We start from the raw sequence: 10,684 nt of genomic DNA on the forward strand, positions 1-10,684 counted from the left end.
TCCAATTTCTGTCCATTTCCAGCGTCATCTGAACGAACTTCTTAGCTTGGAACCCTGAGTTGAGCAGCCCAGAGGATCAAACTTCTACCTGAACTCTACAAGAGAACTGGTAAACAAGTTTGGCTGGCTTAGAAGGGTCAGAACCCCTGCAACCCTGCAGGAGCAATCTTTCTAATTGTACCTAACTAGGAGAGAGAAATTTACCCCTCCCTATGCTCGAGCCCGAAGTGTTTGGGTTCCTCCTCTACTCTAAGTTTCCTGGACTCGGGGGGAAATTGTCTTATAGCTGACAATCAGCAGCATTTCCTATAATTTTTTACCCATCTTCCTTCCAAGGGAGAATCTAAGCCTTGTAAATTGCCAGATTCCTTTGCATGACTTGAATCAGAAGTCCGAGATTTGAGTCCGGACGCCAACTTCTATATCGCTATTCGGAAGTCATTTCCACTTTTCTCTGGCCACTTCTATCCCGTCTAAATAGGAATGTTTGCACCATCTGCCTCAGGATTTGGGTGAGGACAGTGCTTTGTAAAATTGCAAGTGCTTCCTAAATGTAGGTTATTTCTATTAATAAGTTCCATCGCAACAGATTGTGTATCTGCTACCATCCGAGTTTTCTGATCACCCATCTGGGAGACGGAACCTTTTTTCCAAGTTACTTTTTCTTTCGCCTCCCTAACTCCCACGCCTGTCCCCACCCTCTCTCCACATGCTTGTTCCTATTAACAAAGTTGAGGCATTAACCCCGAGAAAAGCCATCCAGCCATTATTGCTGGACAGCTCTACACCTACACCCCCCTCCTCCCCAAGCCCCTCTGCTTTTCTGAGCTATTCCAATGCTCCGAGAGATCCCCATCCCTATTCTGGGAATGAAGCTTTCTTTCTGGAGACCTATTAAGCGTGTACGGATCTCCATTTCTTCGCCAAGAAGAAATGGAAACTGAAGGGATGCCCATCAACTGGGGAATGGCTGAGCTAGTCATGGTACATGAATGCAATGGAATACTATTGTGCTGTAAGAAATGATGAAGGGGATGGTTTCAGAAAAGTTTAAGAAGACAGACGAACTGGTGCAAAATGAAGTGAGCAGAACTAGGAGAAAATTTACAACGTAACAAAAATATTGTAAAGATTATCAACTGTGAAAGCCTTAGTAAGCCTGATCAACATCATAACCCACCAGAATTTCAAAGGACACGATAAAAAATGCTGTCCACCTCCAGATAGAGAACTAATGGACTCAAAGTGCAGAATGAAGCAGATTTTTCCTCTTTCTTTCTTTTTCTTGTCCCCCACCCCCAACATGGCTAATGCAGGAATTTGTTTTACATGACTTCATATTTGTAATGGGTTCTGTATTTCTTGCCTTCACAGTGGCTGGGGAAGGAAAGGAATCTGGAACTGAAAATAAAATTGAACGGAAAAAATAAGCTTGTATTGACTTCTTTTGAGAGACTGGTCTCCTATCTCCCCATGTCCTGAGCTTCTTTCCCAAAGGGGGTTAGATTCCTTTGAAGCAGGAAAATTCTGATGCTTCATGAGATTTACAGTATGCGAGGACTGTAGCCCAGGGAGGTCTTGGGAGCTAGGAGATGATCGGTTCAAGCTGGGTGAACTCCACTATATCCTGCTTAGTTACTCTCTCACCTCTGATGACCAGTCTTGCACCACCTCAGTCTCCTGAGAGCCAAACTCTTTGCACAACTTCTCCTGCAGGCCAGGCTTTCTCCCAAAGTTCTGCGTTCTGGAGCCCAGCAGCAAGCAAACTCCCCAAGACTCTCAGAGAAGGTTCTGGTAAAGGATTTGGAACTAAGAGAGCTCTTAGAAGTCATCTAATTCAACTTTCACATTTTACAGATGAGAAGATTAAGGCCCAGAGAGGATAAGTGACTTTTTCCAGGTCACACAGCTACTAAGTAGTAGAATCTAGATTAACCCTGGATTTCTGACTCCAGATTTATACGGGACTCTACCCTGTGGGCTAGTTGGGAATAGGAGCAAGGAGGAGAATTCAGAGTAACTTCCCCCAAACAGCCGGCTATATACAGCTTCATTTGGCTTGTCTGTCCCCATTGAGTTCTTGTAACTTCCCATGTCAACCGAAAGTCGAGGATGCCCCTTCATGTGGATGAGGGGATCAAGGTCCTCTACTTTTGCTTTCGGCATTAGTTATTCCAGAAAGAACATGTTGACTTTTATTCCAGGCCTTCTCAGTTCCCTACCTAGACCATTTCCCCTCGAAGCCACAGGGCACCTCGCTACTAATCTGGGGGGAAGACCTTTCCCTCCAGACCTCTCGCCAATTCTAATTGATGTTACCAGTCAACATTAGAGCGCGAGGTTCTTCGAATTAGTCTGCCTGAACCCTGGTGCTCCGTGGTACTGAAAGTCTATCTCCCGGTTTTCCGCGATTGGACTGCAATCTGTCATGACAGATGAGGACTCGCTGCTTTCTATCAATTGTTGCTAGGTTTGCTGAACTATCGCGGGCGGTAAACTGTCTGCTAGCTGCCCTCGCCCTACAGCCCTGAAAGAGATGGCTTTCTTAGCTTCGGCCTGAAACTCAGGGTTCTCACTCACTGGAAAACATTGTGGGATAGTGGAAAGGTGGGAACTGGCGTTAGACAATACCACTTAGTGACAACTGAACCTACTTCTATGTTAATTCGGGATTGTCATGATTGTACCTCATAGGGTTTTGTGTGACGATCAAATGACATTAGAGGTTCAAACCGTTGTAAACCTTAAAACGATACACCTACAGGAGCTAACTGCTCCCTGCTCTCAGCTATTCTTGAACTCTTTTTCTCTCCCCCCCCCCCAGTTCTGCAGGATCCAGAGCCATCTTTCCTGGGGCTGTTGCCATTTCTAGGGAATCAAGATCAGGTCGTGGACTCCTTTCCCTTTGGTAACAAACCCAGGGAGCTCAATTCCCCCTGGGCTGCAGCTGATAGGTGTGAAGAGCAGTCTGGGGGACAGGTGGAGGTCGGAAAGAGCCTTCCCTGCTGGACCCCAAGCCGCTGTCTGTCTCCAGGTTTTTTCCCTGGTTGCCGATTGTTGACTCTAATCTTCTCCCCCTCCCCACCCTCATCCCAGAGAAATGTGGTAGACTTACAGACTCCCCTGGCTGAAGGTGAGGGTTTGGCCTCTCTGGCTTTCAACTAGACCTGAGCAGGGCGAGGCTAAAGCCTTTTTTCTTGGAAACTGAGGGGAAAGTGAGCGTAGAGATAAGAAGGGGAGAACTTCGCTGAAGAAGGCAGTCACTCTATTGTAATTCTCGGTCTCTGTATCTGTCATTCCTTCCCTTCCTCTGTCTCTTTCTGTCTCCGTCTCTCTTGATCACTTCCCCAACTCTCTCTCTCTCTCTCTCTCTCTCTCTTCTCTCTCTCTCTCTCCTCTCTCTCTCTCTCTCTCTCTCTCCCTCCCCCCCTCCCCTTCCTTCCCCCCCACTTCCCCCAGCACAAGCACAATTTCTGCTCTGGAACATTTGAACTACATGGTCTTAGAGGCACTTGGAAACTGTGAGGTCGTTAGTTACAAAGACTCGGAGATCTCTCCCGGATAATTTCCACTTCAGTAGTTTGGCCTAGTGGTGGAGTGGGGAAAAAATGCTGCACTTGGAGCCAAAATATCCGGATTAAAGTCCCAGTTTAGGAGTTTACGGGCAGGTAGGTGGCTTAGTGGTTAGAGTGCTGCGCCTGGAGTCAGGAAAACTCATCCTCCTGAGTTCAAATCTTTCCTCAGACACTTACTTAGCTGTGTGACCCTGAGTAAGTCACTTAACCCTGTTTGCCTGGGTTTCCTCATCCATAAAATGAGCTGGAGAAGGAAATATATCTTTGCCAAGAAAACCGCAAACGGAGTCACAAAGAGCTGGACGCGACTGAATAAGAACAACTAAATTAGGAGTTCACTAGCTATGTGATCCTGGACAAGACACTGAATCTTTCTGAATTTCAGTTTCTTCATCTGCAAAATGGGGGCAATAATGATATGCTTTTCCCACAAGATTGTCGTGATTTCTCACGACTCACACACATTTTGTGAATCTTAAAGTGCTGCTTAATCCTGAACTTAAAAAAATTTTTTTAAAACCTTCTCCCTGACCTCCCTTTCCTCTTCCAAAGCTGGAGGGGAAAGTCAGCTGGGGCAAAAGCAGGCTCCGTCTTAGCTGTAGGACAAAATATCCTAGAACAAAGGGTTTTTAACCTGGGATCTGTGGATTTTTTAAAAAACTGATAAATGTATTTCAATATGATTTGTTTCCTTTGTAATCCCATATATTTTATTTTATGCATTTAAAAACATTATTCTGAGAAGGGGCCCACAGACTTCACCAGGCTGCCAAAGGGGCTTGTGACACACAAACTGCTTTTTTAGAGGCAGTTAGGTGACAGTGGGTAGAAGCTGGGCCTGGAGACAGGATAACCTAAATTAGACTGTGTAGCTCTAGACAAGTCACTTAACCTCTGTCTGCCTGAGTTTCCTCAATTGTAAATAGGGAATAATGATAATACTTACCTCCCAGGACTGTTGTGAGAATCAAATGACATAATATTTGCAAAGCACTTAGCAGAGTGCCTGGCACATAGTAGGTACTTAATAAATGCTTGTTTCCTTTCTCCCTTCCTTTAGAAGAAATCTCTCTTCTGCCCGAAAAAGAAACTGTTAACATCTACTGAGAGGTAGATTTGTTTGTCATTTTTTGGCCCATACTCCTCTTTTTGGAGCTTTTATACAGCTAGGGGAGAGAAACTTGGGAACTCGAGAACTCCCCTGTCAGAATCAGAGTTGTGTGGGGAGATCTTTGCTGCAATATAAGGGGAAGAGAGCTAGATTTAGAGTCAGGAGGCTCGGGTTTAAATCTCAGCTCTTATATTTACCACCTGTGTGACTCTATGCAAATTATTTAATCTTCCAGAGCCTCAATGTCTTCTGTGAAGTAAGGATAATACTTGCCTCACCTGGTTGTCGTAGGGCAAAGCAATTCGTAAGGCTAAAGGCATTATGGAAATGTGAATTATTATTATTATTATTATTATTATTATTATTATTATTATTATTATCCGGAATCTCCAGGGTCTGTGAGGCTATCCAACCCCTTTCTACACTTTACGGTTGATTTCTGAAACTAGCGGGGAATGAGTTAGGTGAAGAATAGCCTCAATCCTCCCAACATTATCTTCTGCTCCTAGACTCTTTTCGCCCAACCTAGTCCCCAGTCTGCCTTGGCCCAGAGCTGGCTCAACGCCCAGTTTTGCCTCCACTCCGAGAGGCCCAGGTTCCCAGCCCCCCGCCTCTCACTGGGCTGCCCTAACCGGGTCCCATCACACCAGCCCAGCACCGCCCAGTCCCTTCTTTGCTGTTTGGGCTCGTTCCAGCCTCATTCCCTGTCCCGAGCCTGCCGGAGAGGCCACTCCCGTAGTGGCCCCTAGAGGGCGCCCGAGACTTACTTTCTTCTCGCCGCTTGGACAATGAAGTCGAGGACTGTTGGATTGCGGCTGAGGTTTGGGGTCAGGTTCCTCCGCTTTGGCTCTGATTGAGGTTCAGCGTTCGCCTTCCTGGTTTCCACTCTATTCTGGCTCAGGCTCCCTGCTCTCAGCTTAGGCCAGGCCTGAAAGCGGGGGAAGAGGCACCGGGTACAAGGGAAAGGGTCCAGGGCGGCGGGTGCTGCAACTTCTTCCTCTCTCCTGCACTTCTGCCTTCCCTTTGGATCTCTGTGTTTCTCTTTGTCTGTCTCTGACTCTGTATGCCTCTGTGTGTGTGACTTTGAATGCCCACCTAAAGGAAGAGTGAGCAGCGTATAGCAAGTCGGAGATGGGCTAGGGTGAAAGAAGGGAAGGAAAGTCTTGGCTGAACTTACCCAGCCACCAAAGTCCCCGACCCTGAGTCTCTGTCAGCCTGTCCAGGAGAGCAGATCCGTGGGCAGAGTTTGAATTCATTGTCAGTTCTTTTTTAATGCACCCCGCTCCGAGACCCCCCACCTACTTTCTCTCTCTGCTCCCCACCTCATTCCTCCAATCTCTTCCCCCAACCCAGACTCTTGTTCTCCAGACCTGACCAAGAGGCTTTGGATGGGAAGCTAAATCTAGCGTTGCTCCGAGAATGAGTGGAATTCATTGTGCTCTTCAACAAGGACCCACGGACTCCATATTTGTATCTCTAAGGGGGAAAGAAGTAGTCTATTTCCTCCACACACACACCAAGAAAGATTTGGGTATTGAAGAAATTATTAGATTGGTTGGCGGGAATCTGGACATTGTCACAGCTGAAGTGACCTATTTCCAAGAACTAGAGTAATTCCACGTGTTCCTGTAGGACTCCAGGGATGTAGTATCCCATCAGTACCTGGGTGCCAGTGTACTGTTTATAGACATGAATCAGCCAGGAAGCTGTGCCTTCTCTCTTAGGGGAAAAAAATGTTTTCACTTTCTGATTCGATTTGCTTCAAAGCCTAGATATGTAGACTCCGGAGCGCTCCTGATTCGAGTGTGTGGACGGAAAGCGTAGCTGTGGACAGTGTAAATTACAGAATGTAATTGAAGGAGGCGCAGATATGTGCGTGGGAGGGGAGATAATAGACTCATTAGGCTTAGCGGTTGGGTACATGGATGTGGGAGGCATAGGTAGGTGATATAGATGTGAGCAGTGTAGACGTGGGTGTTGTAGGTGGAGAGATTTAGATGTAAAAAGTGTGGATGGGGTGTGTAGGTGCTGGAACGGTGGGTGCAGGAAGTGTAGACGAGGCTGTGTAGAGAGATGCCTTCCTAGATACAAGAGTTTTGTAAGAGTAATAATGCACTTGAACAATAAATCATAAAACAACGAGACCAGTTGTTTGAGGAACGACAGCACCGGACACACCCTCATGAGTGCTGTCCCCTTCAAAGGACTCTTCTTGGAGGGCTGCACTGATCTTCTCTTGGCTCCCGACGTGTTCAGACTCCTCTCAGGAAGCCGCTCCCAAGCGGGTTTACCAGTGCCCTCCAAATTTATCTTTTAACTTGATAGTTACACCTCGGACCCCTACACAAGCAGAACCTAGAGAATAAGGAAGCTCAGGAAAAATTGGCGACCTGGATGGTGTAAGTAAAGAGTGCGTGTAAGTGTGTAAGACTGAGCATGGACACATTCGGTACAGGCACTAGACATGAACCTAATAAATATACCACCGTATAAATGCCCCCTATTGTGGCATTGTTATGTTCACGCTCACAGGGGCATTCAGATGTGACAGCCTGGTCACACTCGAACGTAAATAACGCAGACTCAGACTTAGTCAATATACACACAGCACAACCAGGGACTGAAGCATCAAACAGGCTTAGAGAGAAACACACTCACGTGTGTATCAGACACATATCACATACATTCACACTCAGACACATTTATCGCACTATACAATGCTGACATTATATTTAGCAGGTTGAGCCGGATTCCCCGCTGTGCCAAGGGCAGCATAAACCATGGTAAGGCCTGACGTAAGCCGAAGGAAGGAAAGGAAAGGAAAAGAAAAAAAGAAAGACAGTTCTTTCTGAAAAGACTTCTCTCTTTTTCTCTCCTCCTCTGCTCTGTTCCGGCTCTGAATCTCACCTGAGCCCCAGGAAGAATCTACAATCCTCAAAAAACACAGAGATTGATGCTCTCATTGATCCGCAAATGCCCGGGTCAAAACCCCCAGGGTTGCACTGTGGATTTTTGTCCAGGTTTTGTCAGAGAGATTAAAAACAAAACAAACAACCCCCCAAAACAAACAACCCCCCCAAAGAAACAAAAAAAAAACCCCAGTGAACTTCAGCCAGAGCTGACGAGCAATTCATCAATATTCGATGAATTTGATCTGCATAGAAAAGCTCATTTAGAGCAAAGGGGAAAGCCCAGCCGGGACTTCCATTCCTTTAGCTCAGCGTTTGTTTCCACAATCACTTCGATTATCCCAATAATTAAAGATTTCATTTTGTCTGTTTAGACCGCCGATAACCCAGACTGTTGGAGACTTAGAACTTGAGCCGCAGCTTGGGATCTGGATGTCTGGGATGAGATAACTAAGGGCCTGCCTGTTCCTGTTCCTGATCCTGACAATGACCCTGTCCTTGTCCTCTGCCACAGCTGTTTCTCTTTCTCTCTCCCCCTCATTTGCTTGCTCTCGATCTCTCTATATTTCTCTCCATCCTCATCCCAGTTTCTGTTCTTGACTTTCACTCTTTTCTCTTTTGTCTCTCTTTCTGTCTCTGTCTTTCCCTTTCCTTTACCAATCCCTGGACTCGTCCACGTTCCTGACCTCCATTCCCAACTATTGCATTTTCCCACCCACTTTGTAACCAAGGCCTCCCCATACTCCCGGATGCTGCGACCGAACTCTCTCTATCCGGGATTTGATCATCTCAGGTTTCGGATATTGAATCAGTAACGAAATCCTGGAGGGGGCGTGGAAATGCTGGTCGGTTCCCTAGTCCCTGGGTGCGGAGCGTTCACTTGGATATGCACTAATCGAAATAAGTTCGCCCCAGCCTCCGTACTCTAGACACCTTGGACCGTGAAAGATGGCTGATGGGACCAGGCCAAAGAGCTTGGGAGAGGTTTCGCAGAGACACCCGGGGCCAAACCCGTGATTTCAGAGAGATCAAAACTGAGGAACTGATTCCTATTAGGGAAGGGAAAACGGGAAATTCTCACTCAGTCAAGTATAGTGTGTCCTGCCTCAGGAGAAACGCTGGGAAGATTACCCTAAGTGTAATTTTTTACACTTTCTCTGACCCGGAGAATGTGCCTTGCCAGCTCACTGGCCCAAAGGATGTAAACTTCTTGTAACAGCTCTAATGTGCCCATTACTGCAGCCTGGGGATACCACCCTCCCAGGTGTGAGGAATTGTGCACGGTGATTTACGTCCAGGTCTGAATTCGGCTAAGTTAGTGTGTATATGGAGGGGGAAAGAGAAGGGAGGTTGTGTAGATCTAGGTATGTATCTATATGGATCTGTGTGTGTGTGTGTGTGTTTTGTGCATGTGGTTTTATGCCTGTGGGGGGTGGGGCGGAGGGGAGAGCTGTTTCTTGGTGAGCATTGGCTGTGTTAAGAGTGATTTGGAAATAACATTTTTTAAAGGAAGGTTTCGTGTATTAACAGTTGTGTGCGTGTTCATAAGTATAAGTTTGTATTCGAAGAGCATTATGTATGTAGATCTGAGTGAGGGTTCTATAGATGCCTGTGTTTGGGGGACGGTTACGAGTTTTTGTGCATGACTAGTGTATGGTGATGAGAGGAGAATAGAAACTGGTCTCGACTTCTTGAGGCTTGTCCAGACGGGATAAAATTCAGTCTAGAAAAAGACCTGGACTTCGGGGTCCTCTAGCCTCTCCGACCCTAAAGCCCTCTGCTAGGACAATGTGGGTGCACTTACTCTGGAGTATACACTCTTGGGGGTTGGGCAAAGAAACGCATTAATCTCCTACCTCTGGGTTAATGGAGGACAAGTTTGAGAGTTGACAAAGGAGGCGCCAGAATCTGGGAGAGTGAAGCTGGGTAGCTAGGGAGGGGTAACTTCGGTACAGGGGGAGGAAGGAAAGGACTGCTTTTTTTTTTTTTGCTGTGAGACAGAAAACGCCTACGGCGAACCACAGAGAAGACTAGAAGAAGAGCACATAGCTGCCCCAACGAGCCCTAGGGAAAGAGCAGAAAGAAGCCCCAGGGGATATAGGCCTTCAAAGAGTGGACTGTCTAGCATCAGAGCGTGCTTGTTACTCCGCAGTGTGTCAACCTGGAATCAGTCTACACTCCCACCTCGGGGACAATAGGTGGAAGCACAGGATTGCACCCGAGAACCCCCAAAAAGAGGTCTAAAAAATCCAACACCAAAGAGGTAGAAAATAGCGCAGAGACCAATCCCTTTCCCATTTCCTATCTCCTAGAGAACCTCCTAATTAGAAGAGTAGTGTGGGGCGGGGGAGGGTGTGAAAACAGCACTAGGAGGACAGAGAAACGTCTGGGCGCGATTGAATAAGGGAGGACTCTTTTCGAGGTGACGAAACGGTGTCTTTCAGATAGGTCAGGTACCAAAGTTTGATTCAGCTACCCCAAGATCCCCGGCCCCAAGCATATTCCTGGGAGTCAAAATTACTGCTCAGTCTGTTCCCTGACCAACCATAGCCCGGGGGATCCCCAATCCTGGTCTTGGATGAGGGAAGGGCAATTAGATTCAGGTGGATTAAGCTTGCCCAGTTCCTAAATTTGTGGGGGGGGGTGGGAAGGGCAGGCTACAGAGGATTGTCTGTAATAACTGCTAACATCCCATCAAAAGCTTTGGCCGGAGCAGTGAAAAACAAAGTATAGCAGGAGCCTGGTTGGATTTCACCAAAAGTGGGTAGTGTTCATGGACTTCATTTTCTGCTCTCTATACTCCCCCAAGCAGCTCCAGTGGGAACTGGAGATGGTCCAGGGTCGTATTGGACATGCCCATAACAAAACTGTGGTCAGGCAGAGACCTCTCTCCCTCACTTTGGCCTAGATTGTCCCAACGGGGGAAGGATAGGCCTGCCTTCAGTCTCAGGCCTAAACTACCAGTACAGACACATGTACACACACACACACACACACACACACACACACACACATTTTGCCCACTAGAAAATGGAAACTCAGTCGCAGACAGAGAATAGGGACTCAATAAGGTACAGGCCTCTTTTCTC

Source organism: Phascolarctos cinereus, unplaced genomic scaffold (assembly GCF_003287225.1).
Source record: "Phascolarctos cinereus isolate Bilbo 61053 unplaced genomic scaffold, phaCin_HiC Scaffold_3;HRSCAF=262, whole genome shotgun sequence".
Taxonomy (NCBI): Eukaryota; Metazoa; Chordata; class Mammalia; order Diprotodontia; family Phascolarctidae; genus Phascolarctos; species Phascolarctos cinereus.